This window comes from Amblyomma maculatum, chromosome 7, assembly GCF_055883805.1.
Source record: "Amblyomma maculatum isolate TAMU_Amacu chromosome 7, ASM5588380v1, whole genome shotgun sequence".
Taxonomy (NCBI): Eukaryota; Metazoa; Arthropoda; class Arachnida; order Ixodida; family Ixodidae; genus Amblyomma; species Amblyomma maculatum.
Genome location: NC_139350.1, coordinates 95,558,554 through 95,577,889, shown reverse-complemented (window position 1 = coordinate 95,577,889; position 19,336 = coordinate 95,558,554). Strand labels below are relative to the sequence as shown.

Sequence of the window (19,336 nt, the reverse complement as noted above, 5' to 3'; positions counted from 1 at the left end):
TCTCGGACTCCAAATCGGAATTCGAAACAGATGAGTAGAGCATCAGTGCATGTAAATAAATTTTTCATGTGCATGCACTCAACATCTCTCGTCTGTTCATTGAAACATAAGTAGCTTTTTTTTTCATTTTTATGCTGGGTTTATCGGCATTTATGTGAGAGTAGCCATATTCTTGACATATGTTAAATTTAAAGCGCGAGAATGAGAGTCGAAAAATTTGCGGAAATTTTACCCCGCATAATAGGCGCACCCCGAACTTTGAGCCGAATTTTCTGAAAAAAAAAGTGCGCCTATTATGCGAGTATATACAGCACACGTGAGCATCTAGACTGTTTCCACACTAGGGCCCCACCTACATAAAATTCTGAATGCTTTTTCTGGGTAGGGTCCTCATCCCATTATGTGTAGCATAGCTACACGTGAGCTACCCAAACTGTCTCCTCGTAATTCTTCAGCCTGAAGTATCTTAAAAACTACACTTTCTTTTTTATGACAACCTTGGCCTTCCTCACAGCGTCCTGACACAGCAGTTGTCATCCATGAATGTGTCTCCCTTTAGACAGCAGTGAAATTGACTGAAAAGGAAGGGAGGAGATAAGTAGTACAATAACAGAGGAAAGGTAACACAATTACCTAGGCTGTGATCACAAACTGAGCATATTTAAAAAATATACAATAAAACACAGTTCAAGAAATGTTGTCCCCAGTTATTTCATAAGTTCATCCATGAAATTTGGTGTGTAATACAATGCTGAATTGCAAGCCATTGTTTTCAAAGCATAAAAGTGTAAATCACTGAATGGGTTTCTAGTTGGTTTACAGGATCTAAGTCACAAAGCTACCCAGGCCATGAGAGACACTGTAGTGGCTGGGCTCCAGAAATTTCGACCACCTGGGGGTTCTTTAACGTGCACCAACAGTATAGAGGTGCTTTGCTTTTCGTCCATCCTGCTTCATAGAAATGTCACACTGTAGTCAAGACAATACAAACATCATCATGGACTGCAAGAAGTACATCATAAGGGGAACACAAATTTTAGAGTCCCCCCCTTAACAAACTGATGCATTGGCAACACTGGCGCGACAACGTTTCAAAACTTTATAGCATGCCTTGCCTCCTCCACAAAAGCCTATGCATTCCAGCCTGGCTTTGGACAAAAACAATCCTCTTTTCCCCTCCAAATGGCTGCTGCAAAAACAAGAAAAGAAGAGAGAGAACAAAAAAAAGAGGCCAAAAAACACACCTGAACACTTCCAGAGGTGCCAGGATGGTGACCATCAGGTCCGAGTGGATGACACCCAGCTCTGTCAGGGACTCTGACAATGTCCACCCAAAACGCAGCGCTAGCTCCGTCAAAATGGCAAAGTAGTAGTAGCCCTGCAAACAGAACCAATGTTTTGTGAAAAGATTGCACGCACATGTAACTTGCCCAGCTCTTGTCAGGGATAAACTGTGCGCCATGATGGCAAACTACAGCGTTCACCATCAGTGGGGGGCAGCACAGCTCTTCAGGAATGGCAAAAACACTGAAAAATTTCCTTCTCTAAAGCTATATCATTACCCTGCAAGGACGCAGCCAAACAAATGGTACATGTCTGTATTAGGTACTGAAAACTTTCAGCTTGTAGAACTGCGACTCTCACAAACGACGCAAGAAAAAGTGGAAGAAGGCACATAGGGATGCTTAATTCCCTTACGTGCTGTGAGCGTGACAGCATTAACAATTCCAACACTTGGCTTCCACCTCTTTTGCTCTCACAGGGGCATCAGCTTGGCATTTCAAACACGTTACACTTCCGAGCACTCCTACGAGTGAGTGGCAATTTAAGGCTTCTGTTCTGACTACGCTGGCTCGTGCCAGCTTTTGCTCCTATGAGGCTTTTATGCTACAGCTTAACACCTTGAATGGATGGGTTGTACTACTACCTTCTAGCTTCCTCCATCATGCAGAATGATATAAATGTCAATTTTTGCCGACGTTTCCACATGATGATGTTCCGAGCGAATGCTTCTGAATTTTCAACTCGCTGAATATTTCTGGGCTCTTTCCTGGGTACAAGGTTAGAGAGGCACTTCGAAGCATTTGGCAACGTCTTCTTACAACTACACATCCCCCGCCATGAGGTTTCAGAAGTTATGAGGTACAAGCTGCACGCACGAGGTGGTCATGTGACCACAGACAAAGGGATGCACACCAAAGTAGCACTTAATCAGTAGCACATTCATTAGATGCATCACTGTGGCATCAAGCGGCAAAGCCATAACATAACTAAAGCCTAATGCCGGCTTTTATGGCGTGATTTGCTGCCAAAGATGTCATGGAAACCTCTCCAGTGTCCTTAGTCCTCCTGGCTTTGCAGCAGGTGCTTGCAGGGACCACGTGCTGGCACTAGAGCCTAGTCAGGCGTCCCCATGTATCTCTCTTTATTCAGGCATTGTCTAAATCCTGATGTGGACTCAAACATGACTGTACAATAAATTTTAATGAGTGACTATTCTATTTATAATGCAATGGTAACAGTATTAGACATCTTATGATAGGTAATCACTAGCTTCCAAAGACTGTCCATAGTGGCTCTCATCACGTGAACCAAGTTAGACTTGGCAGCTATGCGAGTCTGATCAGTGAATTTTGGGTTCAAAGCACAAGAAATAGTTTGTGACAGCAAATGTGGTTGCGGAAGAAAAAAAAAGAAAGGACACTCATCAAGGCAACAACCAAATAGCAATAAATGCTTTTAACTTGTGTTCAGATATGTTTCAATCAGCAGCAAGCCAAAGTGCAGTAAGCGTAACAGCCTCAAGAGCCCTTACCATGCAAATCCTTGCACGATTCTGAATTGAAAATACATCGTGTCACTTTGGAATGTGACACAGGGATGTAACAGGAATGTGGCACGTAATCTAGTAAATGCCGTGAAGTTGCTACTTAAAAGCCGTGACGTGTAACAACAGCTTTTAAAGGTTCCAGATCTAGGTCCCAAACCACTGCTGGCTCCACGTGCAGATTGGCTCCTACAATTTCCAGTGGCCATTCTTGCTACAGGTTGACACAACTTCAACAAGTGACAAACCTTCAATACACGCTTTCCTCTTTTTCGCGCAATCGCCTTGAGGGTTGGGGAAACTACATGCGTTTGAAAATACTGTGCCAATCAATTCTCTTTTGTGCAAGTAGTACAATTCAAAATGCTTACTTCGAACTGGAAAATCCCTATTCACACCTGGGCCAAAAGAACCCAATGTCCTGGCAGTGCAGAAAGAATTGAAGTGTGTGCTGCACACTCCTGTGTGCTACCTGATCATAACGTTCATGTTCACAGCACTGCCTCCCTTTATAAAGCCTGAAGGATCAGTTTCCAACTGCCTTTTATCTGGCTTCCGAGAGCATTTGCAACACTTTGTATAAACTTGACATTCACTCCTACATATTTAACAGCTTTTGTCTAAACAAAATTCTAACCAGCTCTGTCAGCTCTGGTTTTTAAGTGGTATGAATATCCTTCACAATCACTCGGCTGCACCCATGTAAATGCTCATTTTCTGAAGTGAAAACTTCACTACGCCATGTATCAGCCAAGGTCAATCTGGCAGGCCACTTGACCTTCAACGAGCCAGAGGTCACAGTGTAGCTATACTATAGCCTAACCCAACATTATTAAATAGAGACAGTTGGAAAACTACACTGGTGCATCGCGTTGCAGAGTGGGACCAAACTGTCACTGGTCTGGCACCTGCGAATACCAAAATGATCACTGCGCCTTTCACCCCTGCTGCAGTGGATGGGTAAGGCGGAAATTTTAACTGCTACTAACCGTCTTCTTTCAGCAACGCAACAGAAATTAAAACTGTTTTTGCATTTTTAAAAACATTTTTGTACGCATATGACATGCGTGTTGTCTGCTGCCTGCCTGCTTGAGATACGTCTGCAAAGGCGACAGCTCCTCATGCGTACAAATGTGTATTTCAAAAAATGGAAAAACGGTTTGAATTTCTGTTACGTTGCTGAAAAAATTGGTTCACAGGAAGGGAAAGGCGCAGTAACTGTCACACTTGCTCTGTGGACACCCGAACCGCGCCATAAGGGAAGGGAGGGAGGTGGGAATGAAAGTGGAAAGAGAGAAAGAGGAGCCGTAGTGGAGGGCTACGGAGTAATTTCGACCACCTGGGGATCTTTAACGCCAGGTGGTCGAAATTACTCCGTAGCCCTCCACTACGGCTCCTCTTTCTCTCTTTCCACTTTCATTCCCACCTCCCTCCCTTCCCTTATGGTGCGGTTCGGGTGTCAGAAGACGATTAGTAGCATTTCAAATTTCTGCCTTACTCACCCACCAATGGGGGGGCAAGGGGCGCGGCGGTTGTTTTGGGATTCGTGGACGCCAGGCTGGTGACAGTTTGGGCTCACATCCTACTCCACAGTTTCCCAACTGTCTCTTATCTAAGAACGTTGAGCTTAACCATCATACCACCTATGGTATGCCACCCTTGACCTTTTGCAGCAGATACACCATCCCGTGTTTGTTCTCTCTTGCAGCTGACATCATCTGGATTCCACAGTCTCCTCAATTTAATTGCTGCAAAAAACGATTCTGCCCATGTCTAAATGTAAGCCTGGCCAAAGCAAAACCAAGCAAGACGGCGATTTCACTTTGCCTAACCAGGTTTAGGAGGGTTAAAGCTTTTCTTCCTTGAGAGCTAGATACCCCCTAGTATTCGAAGAACATTCAGCAGACTGCCATGTGTGTTGTACAAACAGCATACCAAAGAATAAAAAAAAATATTACTCATAGACGAGGAGTAGACGATTTCTTCACGCAGGAAATAGTTTTCATCGGCATTGGAATCAAACAGGCCCTAGTCCATCTTAACGTCCCAGGTGTAAGAGAAACATGAGCTGGCCACAGCTGACAAAATCCAGAGGATGAAGAACGGGTGGCTGCTGGATGACGGGTAGCTATCTGAACGTGGGAGATCATGGACAACACTGAGGCAGGATATGAAGGAATGCTGATATCATCAAATGCACACACAAAGCATAGAGGTGGAGCATCTAGCAGCAGCCTAATTGCATCCAATGCAGGACAAACATATCTCCCATTCACCTCCACTTGGTATATTCCTTGTGGCAGCCATTACCAGTCGATCCCAGAAAATTTCCCAATTTCATCTCCCACTGTTGGTGTAGCCACCACTATCTGGCCCTAACAAATGATGGATTGTATCTGTATTCTCTGCATTACATGAATTGCAGTAATTTCTCTTTTCATCTCCATTTGTGATGTGATGTTGTTATGCAAATGCTTTTACGAAGGACTCTGATCCACTGGTCGGAGCTCAACAGAATGAGGGCAGCTTACACATCCACTCATATTAGGGAAAATCATCAGCTCAGTTTGTTCCCTAGCCCGCACTGCCCTTTTTCTGTCTCTCAATATCACTCCATATTATTTTGCTTTTCACAGTTAAATGCGTAGTCCATATATATACATACACACACATTGAGATTGACCTGTGTGGAGAAGCCCAGAACATAGCAAGAGACAAAAAGAAAGGGGTACCAAAACAGTACCCTTGTTATTCCCATGCTACATCAATTTATTCAGTTTGGTTTGTGCAGTTTAACATCCCAAACTAACTCAGGCTATGAGGGACTACTATAGACCTTTGCATCAGGCGAGGAGGATGTCAAAACGCCTCCTCCTTGGGCTGTTGCAAACTGGTTCTGCTGCTGCTTCCACTGTGCTGATGTCAGGTGCATACAACAGCCCAGTGAGCAACATGTCGACTCCCAGAAGGCTCTTATTGCAAAGGTCTATAGCAAAGGGCTCCAGATTGACTGACCATGTGGCTATATTGCACAACCATCGCTAAGTAAACGGAAGTCTTGTACTTTGCCTCCATTGAAACAAAGCTGCCATGGCTGGGATTGCATCTATGTCCTCGGGCTCAGCAGTCGAGTGCCTGAGCCACTCAGCCACAGCGGCGGGTCTCTTTACTTGTATCTATAACCTTTTTTTGGCTGTGCTCTGCATGTTCTCTTCAGATAAAACTGGCTTCAGTATATTGCACTGCAGAGAAAAAATTCACGCACAGCAAACCAGTGCACAGGTGGCACTTCGCAAAGTAAGCAGAAGCTAAATTGGGTTGCATCTAGCCAGTTACATTTGTCATCCATTCAAAACAAGCAAAGGTACGTATCGCACCATGAAGAAAGTGTAGCGTGTCAACACTGTCAGTGCCCTGTGTCCAACCCCTCCGCATCTTTCCCCATTCAATTTTTCACTGTTACTGCGTCTTCCCTTTCCTTATTAGCTCCTCTTCCTCATCTGTTTAGTCCCACATAGGGCACCAAGTTCACGAGGCATGCTTTCTGCATCAGGCAGCAGCTCCCACTACCTGGCACAAACTGCGGCTTTCATAACTGGTTGGAATTGCACTCAGGCTTAGCATGGGGCAATACCATAAAAACACACTCAACTGCAGCAGCATACATCGCACAGTTTGGAGCTACATTCCTGCCACTGCTATTGCCCGGAGACCTTAACCCACTGAAGGAAAGCAACACAAAACTGTGAAGCAAAGCCTTTGTACAGTCTTTCTGTATGCATCTAAAGCCATTACGATTCTAACGATTTCCATGAAGCAGACAGACAGCCACTTTCTTTCTTTTTCTGAGCAAGTGCATGAAGTAGACTCACTGTCGCTAAAAAAAAATGAGAAAGCCAACCAAAACTCCCTCCGGTAGACACTGAACAGTGTAGAAAAGAGCACGACAAAGAAAGTGGTGGCATACTTGGTGGCATTGGCCAGGTGCGGAAAAGCCTCTCGCGTGTCCCGGTACCGACGTAGGCACTGTGCAAACCAGAACCAGACTGGTAGGCACGCCAACGTGAGCTGCAGGGCCAGGTTCACGGGTCGGTTCATATATAGCGTGCCGCATCTGCAATGCAAACCATTAATGATGCGGGAGCAGGGGTAACCGAGCACGGACACTGAGGCATGCAGTTCCGCATCGCAATTAAAATGCAAGCATAAAGACAAGCCAGCACACTGATGCAGGGCAGCATGCGGTGTGAGGAATGACTAATGTGATGGCGTCAATTTTGCCGAGGTCCAATAAGCAGCATAAAAGCAGAGACAGACACCACACAATGCTCAAGTTACCATACCATTCGGAATGTGAGACATCACTGCATATCAGGATTTAAAAAAAAGTACCCCAGAGCACAAAAAAAAAAGAAGGCCACATGGCCTGTCCAATTGTAAAAAAAATAAACATACTCGGACTGCTGGTGAAAGGTGTTAAATAGCAGAGGAACAAGCCCTAACAACACGGAGCAAAAGTGCAGTCAGATGGCATGCTAGACAAGCTACTAACATCCTGCCAGTGTGTACACCACAGATCCAATATCAACTTTACCAGACCGGATGCTAAACATCTTAACCAAACCACTTGAATGCTAATGAATTGTGGTCACTGCACTGTGCTTGTTTTGTTTCTTACAAAAAAGAAAAAAGAACTTGTTCACACCACTGTTTCCTCCCTACTGATGGCAGTGGGGCCTTCAACTATATCCAAAGGTTATTCAGCTAGATGTTATATAGAAATGCCAGGAACCCTACATAAGCCTATAAGAGGCAGCAACAAAACTGCCCAGACCAGGCTCTCCTTAACTGTGCAGACTGCTCACATGGGTCCATCCTTTGTGTGTAAAAACCAGAGTATGTTGAATAAAAGTAAACAACTAGCAAGCACAGCTTCTTCTCACCAAAAGCACCGTAATGACATCCAAATGATACAGCCAGAAGAGAGACAGGGTGAGAGGTTCTGCTGGTTTACATCTAACCTGGACAGCAAATTTCACTGCTGTTCACCAGACTCGGAACGTGTGTAACTTCTAGGCCACTCTACCAAGTTGCCAGAGCAGGTTGTTCTCTTTCCTGCCCCTTGAAGCCCCTCACAAATGATCCATGCAGCATAGTATAGGAAAAAGGGTTTACAAGCAAAATTCCTTCAAAACGAGTCGCAGTGTGCAGGGCCTTGGCATCGCAATTTCCAACACCAAGACAAACTGGCACCTTTTGTTTTAGACAGCCACGCCTCTTTACGGCAGCACTTGATAGCACAACACAGAGCACTTGTCCCTTAAGCCTCTGCTTGTGTGAAAATGTCCGTACAAGTTGCTTCCACTGATGCAGTATGTCCAGAGCTCACGGATCTGGGATCAACGGAGCTGCCGAAATCGTGTCATACGCAGCCAATAGTCTCATCACGGTGCGCAGAATGCGGTGCATTCGAGTGGCGCTGCATCGGCTTGAGGCACGAGCAACACATGCGAGGTGGTATGTCGCCAAACTAAATCTTGGCACATAGAAGTAGCAGGCACCTACGGCTTGCTGGTGTGCCAAGCTGCAAACCCTGGACCAATAAATGGAGACAGTGAAATACTCAAACAAAGTAACTCCCCCCCCTTTCTCTACTTGGCTGCAGTGAAATCTAGAGTGATGGACTGGAATGTTGGAGAACATCACAAGGTCAAGATGGGCTGGCCTCCACTGCGAGGGTAGAAGGAAACACACACTTGACACTTCCCAATCTGCCACTTGTTCCGGTACACAAGGTCACACCGTGCTGCACATCACAAATTGAGCACAAAAAGGAGCGACAGTTTTTGAGACGTGCAGCAGACAGTTGAGCAACCGGGATGACCATTCCATGTAGCCATCACACCTTTGCAGTGTGTCAGAGGGCGACCTCTATAGCCTTGACAACGAAGGCATTGCTGGGGTATGGCGTCACGCCTTCTAGACACCAGACCACTAGAAATTTGTACATCAGGTGTGATATCTGCCCCCTGCAGCCAGGAAAAGACCAAAGCAGGGTGGCACACTCATGTCCCTTTGACCTCTACCATCTGTGACACATTCCTCTTGTGAATGCAGCAACTGTATTCTGGAGAGAAAGGGGCAGACACACCATGGAGGCACATATGTGTCTGGCCTTTTCCTACACATAAAGCTCTCACCGCAAATAAAAGAACCCTCATTCTCAAGAAGGGCAGGTAAAGAATGGAGGCATGCCTATGTGGCATTCAATTCACCCTCTTTAGGGTCTGTAGCTTTACGTTTACAGCCTGCGACAGAGCTTCCAACATGACTAGAGCAGCATTTTTACTGCATTGGAGGCCAGAGACAGCATGGAGGCACACCGGTGTCTGGCCTCTCTTCTGATGCCAATAGCCTACACTTGGACAGCCTGTGTAACACATCAGAGTTCTTTAAAGCAGGCAGGCAGACAGGCAGATGTCAACTTTATACCAAAGTGCGCCGTGAATAGCTGGTAAAGTGGCTGCTTTGATGACCCAGTGCACCCTTATGGGTATACATCAAAAGCATTTGCAATGATGGTGCCACCTTGTGCTGCAGCTAGAAGTTACGGCGCCATGGTTCAGCCACACCTGCTGCCAGCTGCAGTAATTTCCAGTAGCAAAACAGTGCCCACACACAAAAACCTGCTGCCACTGGCAGCCCACAGGTTATTACCAACTAGCCCGGTTCACAGGAGGAGTTTTTATTTTTCCACTTTCTCGAGGCACCCACAACTCCGCAATAGCATCACTGTGATAAACCTTCACCTTTACATGAATTTCTAGAAGGTGCATCTGCCCTCGTCTGGCCCAGCAACTCTGCAGCACCTGCACAGAAAAGTGGGCCTGTTACATAATGCTGATAAAAGAAAAACCAGTCTTGCTTCAAACTGGTGCCTACTGCTCACACAATTAAGGCCTGCGCCTTGCTTAAAGGTCCCATTTGATTAAAGCACCTTTACTGTAAAAGAAGCCAAAGACAGCATGGAGGCAGCACACCTGTATCAGGCCCCTCTTCATGTGTCAATAGACCACACTGGACAGCTTGCACTACAGCCCCTTATTTCTAAAGACGGGTGAATCCAGCAATGATGTGCACTTGTGTCTTACCTCCCTTCTGGTGTGCGTAACTCACACTTCACGAGCCTGTGTTGCAGTGCTTCGAATATGTGTAGAATGTCGTCATTTAGTAACAAAGTAAATGCAGTATTCGAAATGACCAGCGCGAAAACACAGACGGAGACAAGAGAAGAAACACCGAAAACAGGACGAGGAGTGTTTCTTCTCTTGTCTCTGTCTGTTTTTACGCTGGTAATTTCGAATTATGTCCCACCAACTCGCCCAATCGGCAATTTTGATTAAATGCACTATGTCTGTATGGTCTCTGGTGCTGCCTAGGGGCCACTTTTGAATTTTAGTTACATTAAAATTTCCTCTCGACAACAAGGATACAAGCATCCAACCTGTTCTTTCCTAACTTGCACTGTTAATGCGACTCGGAAGACTCTGCTATGGGGAGAAAAAATAGACATGGAATAGATGCACACCCAAAGTGGACCTTTCATGGTGTCTACGCTTCACGTTGCATTCCCTTTAGGGGAAAGCATGTTTATTTAGCTAAGAAATGGAAACAAAGCATGCATATAATTGAGCACTGGTAATAATCGAATTCTTTTTTTTTTTGATAAAGAAAGTGACGGAGTAGTCATTCTAGAGAGAGAAGATAATTTTGCAATGCAGAAGAACAGACAACTACCCATGATTTGTGGCATCAGTACTTAAGAGATGGGAAGCGGAAATCTTGAAATTCCAAAAGTTTTCAAATAGTACTATACACTATTCAATGCAGTTTGCACTGCACTTTCACTATTTAAACTATTTGTGAATAGTGTGACTAGTGAAAGTGTGGGCGAACCTCCTAAATGCTCAGAAATTGTGAATTTCTTGTCGACCTAATAGTGAAGCATCGTGACATTCCAAAGAGAGCTTTCTGTTTCCTCAAAGAAGCAACTACCAGCATGCGGCAAAAGCTTGCACGGTAATCAGTTGACGGCCACTGAGAGCCACCACTGCTGCGCAGTCGAGGGTCGAAAATTGAAATGCAGCACCACATCAGTGTCTAGCCACAATGCACTCGAAAAATGGCTGTGAACTTTTCTGGCATCGATCCTCTCATTTTAAATCAACATGTGCACGTGCATAGAATAGAACTGGCTTGTGAAGAACAGACTAAGGAAGCAAAATTGTGACCTATGTGTAACTGCGCTTGTTTCGTGACAACCCTTCTGATCATGGTCAAGTTTGGTCAGAACAGAAGCGTCGGGCTCGAAGCCAGCCTATGCAACCACACCACATGCAGTGAAGTGTGAGCTCTGCAGCCCCTAACAACGCAGTTTCGTTTTCATGCCTTCACAGTTGGTGGCAGCATTTGCACGGTTGGGGCTCATCATACAAGTTAGATTTGTGAAATCAGTGTGCGAGTGGTAAGCAGGCTACGTGCCATCGTGAATGCAGTGTTTGGATGGCATTACACTTCCGATGCTTTGCATTCAGGGGTCAAGAGAGAGCATTGGGGGAGATGGTCCCACAGTCCCAGAAGCGCTGCTGTTCAGAAGCGTTGCTGCTCCTCCGTCTGTTTCGCGAGCTGTCTTGTCATATATTGCCACTGCCTTGGATCATTGTTAATCGACCAGTAACATCCCTACCTTTCAATACTTCACAACAGCATTGGGATATTTCACATTTGTTTTCACTTCACAAATGTTACCAAATATTGCAAACAAGATATTAGTACCTACATGATAAACTGCTTTCTTATTTAATGCTTGGTAGGCCTTGCAGGTTTAACATGTTAGCATGCTGAACACAGGTGAAAAAAAATTCTTTTGCAATATTTGTGTTTTGTGGGGAAACATGTCTTCATTTCTAACTATCTGTACTATCTGTACTATTTTCATAATGATTAAGAGAACACTCCATTTGCGAAAAAATTTGATTATTTGTAGCATTCATTTTTCCCTTATAAGGATTTGTTATCCATATACCTCTTATAAATATGCCTTTTTCTGGCCATGGTTTGCAGAAGACTTCATCTGCAATTCAACTGGGCGGTATTTGAAAATATATTTGATTTGCACTTAGTTTTCAATACCATAAAATATCAGTGATATGAACCTGGCAGACCCGAATTTCAAGATGATACGAATTCGTAAAATTCTTCGACTGGAATGCATCGTATACAGTGCTTTGCATCATGTTCGCAGGTCAAGAAACAAAGTGTAGCACCACGTGGTTCATCACTGCGTCAAGCCATAATGCCATAATGCCCACTAATGGCTAACTACAAACCTCTAATTTCAACCAGGCACCTCTCTGCAATGGTTCAAAACATTCATATTTTAACCCCCTTACTAGTTAACATTACCATTTTCTGATATCTGCCAATGGTGGTATAATTAAACTGCTAACAGCATGGCTCTGCCTAAAAATGCCCATTTTTAAAAGCTAGTTGCAAACTTCTCTGACACATCTGGTATAATAGTAATTTTCACAAACCAGAGGTGACGCCGCAGTTGAGCCTGAGGCAACAGTAAGGACCCTGTCTATAATCAGCTTGAACTTAACAGCAAGTTTCATTAACTGTACGACTGAATCTCATTGCTTCATTGATAACGAGCGCATAATTTTGGCTAAATACTTTGTATTCGTTACTGTAATATAAAGAACCGATGACAAACTGAAGCCCCTTGGCCCGTGTCTTGAACTGTTCGGCATGCAAGTGGAACCATATGAGATCACTGCCTGCCTTCAGAGAGTTTTAGCTACGTCAAAAACATCAGCACTGAGTGTACCTACATGACGGGAAAAGATAGAAAAATGCAAGCACATCTCGAGCAACTGCTGTGATAAAGGAGCAGACATCAAATTTTTGTTCTGCGTTCTGTCTTTTGAATGCAGTTCAGGGTACCATGAAATGTAAACAACCTCATGGTGTTATGAAGAAGCAATAAATAATTAACTAAACTTTTTTTCTCTTGTGCCATTTTAGTTTCCGTTCCAACTGCTGTATGGTGGCTGTGATGTTAAAGACACATGGAGGTCACATGCTGCGCACAAAAACTTTTATTCCACAACTCCATTCACGCGAGCTGCCCCGGAGCAATAATCTCGAAAAATGAACATACAATGATTGTATGGCAATATTTTTCATGACTCACATGACCGGAACTCGTCTGTGACGTCACAGCCGTTGTTCAGCAGTTGAAACCGAAACCGAAACTGCACGAGAAAAAAGTCTAATTATAAATTATTTAGCTGGTATAGGTGCACTCCACATCTTGCCTGACGTACAGTATTTGTCTTGCACATTATTGTAAAAAGCAATGCACCAAATTATCACATCTCTACTCCTTTAGGGCAATGTACTTGTTCCTTGATTATATTTCAATGCAGCTTCATTTCAGTTCAAGCACCAAACATGAAACTCGGTACCTGTCATAAAATTTCCCTCTGTTTCTCTGCAAAGGACTGCTTAGGCGCTTTGGGAGAAGCCCGCGCACGTTTGTGCTGAGGTCAGAACCCCACACCATCGTATCGAGGTGTGCTTTCGAAGGCACGACGACGCAGATAGTAGACGCGAACTTCTGCTCCTGCTTTCACTCGCTGGTAATAGAATTCCTTGGGGGGAAAAATGGTTGAAGTGCAATTTACTGATAGGACATAGCATGTAAACCTAACCCTTGTAGGCTAGTTAACTCAACTCGCCTTGCCCCTTCATGTTTTTCCTTGCCTGCCAGTTTCCATCTCAAATGTGCTCATTTCTTGCCACTCTGGTCCCTTGATTTTGACGTTTTATTTTGCAGACCGTAAAACGCAAATGATTAAAATAAAGCCCCAATAATAAAGTATAACACTTAACACTCAAAGTGAAAAAAAAATTAGGTGGGCTTTAGCTTTAGTTAAACCCGGTAGGTTGCGTAGGCAAAGCCGACATAGCTTCTTTTTTTGTTCTTTCTTCTTCTTCTTTTCCTCCTTCTTCTTTTTCTTCTTTTTCTTCTTCCCCTTCCTTTTCTTCTTAATCGCCTTGTGATGTCATGACCTGTCGTGATGGTACATCGTGCACCCCTTGTCGAACACAACCAGCATTTCACTGAACACAGTAAAGTTCCTTGGAGTTCTATAATTTGTATACAGGACAGAAAAAGCCCAGTATTTGTCACTTGTGGAATCTCACTATCATTCTCACTGTAGACAAGGGGAATTATGAAGAGCATTTCATGATCCGCGGCGTAGCGCACTGGTAAAGCACTGGGCTGGGAATCCAAGGGATGGAGGTTCGATTCCCCGTTGGGAGACAAGGTTTATTATTTTTTAAGTTTCATTCACGCAAAAGCTCCTCCTCCTCTTTTTCGGCTGCTCAAGGTCAAACGTGGCTACCGGCCGGGTTTACACAATGGGCTGAAACCTGGCTTAATGTTGCTCACGCAATAAAAAAAATAAAATGCCCGCGCTTTACTTGCAGCTTGGGCTATAATACGGTACCCTTTTTTGAGCGTTGCTGTGGCATCGCAGCCACAACTACAATGACCCACCAAGATTTTTACCCCGGTCATAAAGAAATCTATACAGTTGCACCAGAGCCTTACCACACAGAAACCTCGAGCTTGGCGCATGATAGCCTCAGTTGCTTATGTGCCAATAGACCTAACACAACACAACAGAAGTCATCTTCTTGGAAATGAAGCTAACCAATGACCACCAACAGTGGGACCAAATAGCTAATTACTGTTGCTGTACCCACACTGCTCTCTTTGGGAAGGTATCAGCGAGATAGCAATGGAATGATACCTCCAGACATATCCATCTTGTTGATGCAGAGAAAGGCAAGCAGCAGTGTTGCTGAGCTTCCTTCTTGCCACAGTGCTCCAGGGACAACATTCAAAAGTGCTTGCTATGCAGCATCAGAAGTAGGTACATAGCACAAATCTGTTGAGCAAGTTCTCTCCATTGATAGGATCGTAATGTGGCCCCAGTGTGACTGACAGTGACAACCATGCCTGAACACACTGACGGAACACCCACAAGCAAACCAATTGTGCACATTGACAATCCTTCTTTTACTGTTTGTGATGCCACCAGCATTTGGGGCCTATTTCGCAAGAACTGCCAGTAGAACCCCGCTATAGTAAAAACTCTGATATAGTAAAGTGAAACTGAAGTCCCAGTTCATCTTCTGTGGAAGACTGTACATTTTTTCCCCTTTACAGCAAAGATGTTTTTGCAGGGATGCAACAGCAGAAATATGATTTGAAGCAATTTTTGGTGCAGCAAAATCTTAGTTTTGGAGCATTAAAATCCATATTTGGAGAAGCTCACAAGAAAAAAAAAACCCGCACTTTGCAGCTTGAATTTAAAGTTTGGAGTTCTTAAACAGGGAAGAAACCTTAAAATCGGGACAAAAAAAAATAGTGTGAATATCAGACCGTATGGATGTGATCCAAAGGAAATGTAACAAGGGCGACCTATCACAGGCGCTTTATACCGCATGGCGTGGTATACAAAAAAAGAATGTGAGCCCTACAACCAAGGAAGTTAATTTTTCAAATTTCGCGGCAGAAAAAAAAAGAAAAAGCAAGAGAATGTGGTTTTTCTTTTTGCATCTAGCATGGTTAACAATCTCAACCATGGGTTCTTGCTCTTATGTCTAATAAAACAATGTTTTACTGCCTGCGAAATCCACAGCTTGTGTCGTGCGACGGCAGCTCCGGTACAGCCTAGCTCAAAGCCATGACCGCTATGAGCCTGTGCCCAAAAGCGAGTGCAGTGCCAAAAAATGTTAAGTCAAAAGCAAAAAAAAAAGCACGAAAAATAGCAACCAAAAGGCGAAAGGACAAATGCTGAAAGCAGGTACGAACGCAAGTCGTAAGCAAAGAAAAGTGGTGAGAGAGCGTGTCCTCGGTTGGTGATATATGCTTTCTAGAAGCTGGCGATGACACTGGTTTTGACTCTATATTTTGATTAAGGGGAGTTGGGCAATGACTCAGGATATTAGGCTATATAGTGAGCAGACTTTACAGTATTTCGATGTTCCGGCATCCATAAATATTAATTCTGATGGTCTTGGGCTGCACTGCAGTGTTATGGAATTATGGAATTCAAAATCTGGCTGCTGTGCATTTTCCGACATGCCAACCCTTCCCTCCCCCCCCAAAAAAAAGAATCCTGTGTACCACCTCAAGTTATATTATCACCAACAGAAGCCATAACTGATGCATCTCCTACACTATCTTATGACGGGAAAGTGAGTCTTGAGTCTATCGACTAAACCGCATAAAAACAACCTTGCTGCACATGAATGGCCCAACAAAATACAGAAAATTTCCAGAAGACACATAAAAAAAAACTAGTTACACCCATTAAAAGCATGCAGTGCTTAAAACAAAGCATGAAAGTATTACTCCAAAATCAGAAATACTACCACGGCCCTTTTCTCAGTGCAACGCAGTAGCAGTGGTGTCTCGTTACAAACGGCCCCTTTGCATTACAAGGGTGCTTCACCGCATGAACCGTGACCCTTGCGTTGAAGCATCCTCAAACCGCAACAGTTCAGCTTACTCAGAGTGGAGGAAGCACGTGAATCATAGAAAGGGAAATATGAGTAGGCATTAGAACGGCATGACACCACCTCAAAATAAAAATAAAAGGCCAGTGACGTGCTGGGGTGTCTCAAAATTTCGCGACTGGCCATACCACACTCGCCGAAAGTTGTCCCTGAGCATGGCAAACTTTTGCGGCTGTTCGGCACATTTTGGCGCAAATTCAAAAATTTTACGCTTATGGTGCAGAAATATGCTGCTGTATCAAAATGATGCAGTTGGCGGAACTGTTGCCCCCTTTTTTGGCAAAAATCGGTTATAGTAAAGTGCGCTTCACTGCCGGGACGACTCCCATGATATGACATCGCCGCCCGTGCACTACCTAGAATCGCGAGGCAAAGATTTTTTTGTATTTGAAAAAAGAAAAATAAAACAGTGTTTTTTCAAGTGGCTTTGCCACCAGGCTTAGCAGCATTCAGGAGAAGCCTATTTTATGAAGGAATCGGAGCCGTGAGAAAAAGTGCGCTGCGCGTAGAAAAAAAAAATCTGCAAACGTGGAAAGGAGGCGGCACGATCCGTTGAAAAAGTAAGAGTAAAAGTGAAGCAAGAAATATGGAAGGGGAAGAAACGGGCAAACATTCACAGCTCTGTGCAGTACAAAGCATGAGGCAGAGGAGGTAAGAAGTCGAGGTGCAGCGTGTGGAAAGGAGACGGCGCAGTCAGTTCAGAAAATAAGAGAATAAAAGTGCATTAAGAAATATGGAAGGGGAAAAAACGGGCAAACATTCACAGCACTGTGCAGTACGAAGCCTGACGCAGAGGAGGTAAGAAGTGGAGGTGCAGTGAGGGGAAAGGAGGCAGCATGGTCCGTTCAGAAAGTAAAAAAGAGTACAAGTGCATTAAGAAATATGGAAGGGGAAGAAACAGGCAAACATTCACAGCACTGTGCAGTACGAAGCATGAGGCAGAGGAGGTAAGAAGTGGAGGTGCAGCGTGTTTGGTCTTGCAGCACTTGACTGCCATGCACATTTATCATTTATTGCCTTTTAAAAGACAAAGAGCAAAACGTGACACTGCGTTCATGCAAGGCTTTGGTTTTCACATAGAATCAAACTTGGTTGTAATCATAGCCACGTTGTCCTCATGCTTAAGAGGTACTTCCACAAGGTGTGGAAAATTTTTATAACTGAAAAAAATTGCACGAAGAGATGATAACAGAGAAATGAAAGGTATTTTGGCTTTTTTTTTTCATTAAGGAAAAAGACATGTTCAGTAAGTGCCCATTTATCTACCAGACAGCATCTTTAGGACTACGTCATCACCACTAACTGACATAGTAAAAACCCTGATATAGTAAAGATTTTTGCTGGTCCCAGTGACTTTACTATAAAGTGGTTCTACTGTATTGCTTTAGCAGAAAGCATGACGGAACACAACCTGTAATGTGTCGTGCAAAATAAGCGACAAAACGAAATCCACAGGCTGACACCGACTATGTGGCAACTAAAACAGAACAATATGATGGGCAGTAAAACCTAACTATATTGGACTTCAAAAGGCTGAAGAAAAGTCAAATGAGAAATGTCTAAATTAACTAAAGGTGACATTATCAACCCTCCTTCCCCCCCTTCAAAGAAAAAGTGAAGATGAAACAGATGAAACTGCGATGAGACAAACAACATCAAGTATGAACACACAGTTTCAGCACAATGTGGTAGAAGAAATTATCAGTGACACTGTCATGCTTGACAGTATGTCACTTAAGGTGTGCACAGGCTACAGTTCATCAAATAATATAAGTGGAATATTTACATGATCACATATCCAACTGATGACACCCCAACTCAGCTATCGTTTATGAGCACATCTCATGACATTTCACTACTGGGCTTTCTCACATATCACAGCTGACCAAACAAGATGGCCGAGTTCAGGAAGGTGGCAAGTATGAAGCACATTACTGAAAGATCAAACAATATTCTGCCACTTTCGCAAAAGGGTGGTCAAGTCATCTTGATTTCATTGTGTAAGCATGTCTCTGGTCAATGGAGTTTAATGTCCCAAAGTGACATGGTCTAACGGGGATGCCACAGGATGGCTTTGGGTGCATTGTGGCTACCTGCGGTTCTTTTAAAGTGCACCAGTACAGCACGGTACATGGACGTCTTGTGTTACTTTCCATCAAAACATGGCTGCTGTGGCTGCAGGCAAAACATGTGTTCTTAGGCTCAGCAGCCGAGCACTAGGTCCAAGCCCAGCTGTATTACATGACATAAGTGATTGTGAGGAGCAAGCGCCACGTCAATAGGACTCTGAAGACGACAAAGAGAAGAAAGAAACAAATTTGTGGAGCATTGAGAAAGTGCCACGTGGAAAAAGCAACAAACGCGCGATGCATTAGACAAGTGTCAAGTGGAGCAAACAGCAGGAGGAGACGAGAACACAGCCAGAGCAGAGAGTCGGGACGAGGACACGGAAGAGAACAGTCAGGGAGAAAAAGTCTCTCAGCTGCATCTGTTTGCTGGCGACCCGAGTGATCGAGTGGCTTGAGCTTTCACCACAGGCATCCGGGATTACAGACCCAGATAGCCCTCGACGGCCGAATATTCTGCTGGTGACCCGAGTGACCAGGCTTGGGCTTCCGCCACAGACGTTCCATGTTCCAGACCTAGATTGACCCGATCCTGACTCCAGACAAATTTGCCTGAGCTACAGGACATAGGCGCAGCTGGACTTGAACCTTATCAGCAGCTGTGATGCCGTAGCCACAAGCTGGGTGGCCGAACGTGTTACCCGCATCTCCATCAGACGCTGCCCCGGCCGTCTGAAGCATGCGTACCAGATGCGTAGCTGTCGGATCCAAGCTGCAGCAC

The 19,336-nt window shown here is 44.3% G+C and overlaps 1 pseudogene; it reads right to left on the bottom strand.

Annotated features, from left to right (window-relative positions):
• Positions 1 to 508: 508 nt before the first annotated feature.
• Positions 509 to 19,336, bottom strand: part of LOC146183991 (solute carrier family 53 member 1-like) — a 95,070-nt pseudogene continuing 76,242 nt past the window's right edge.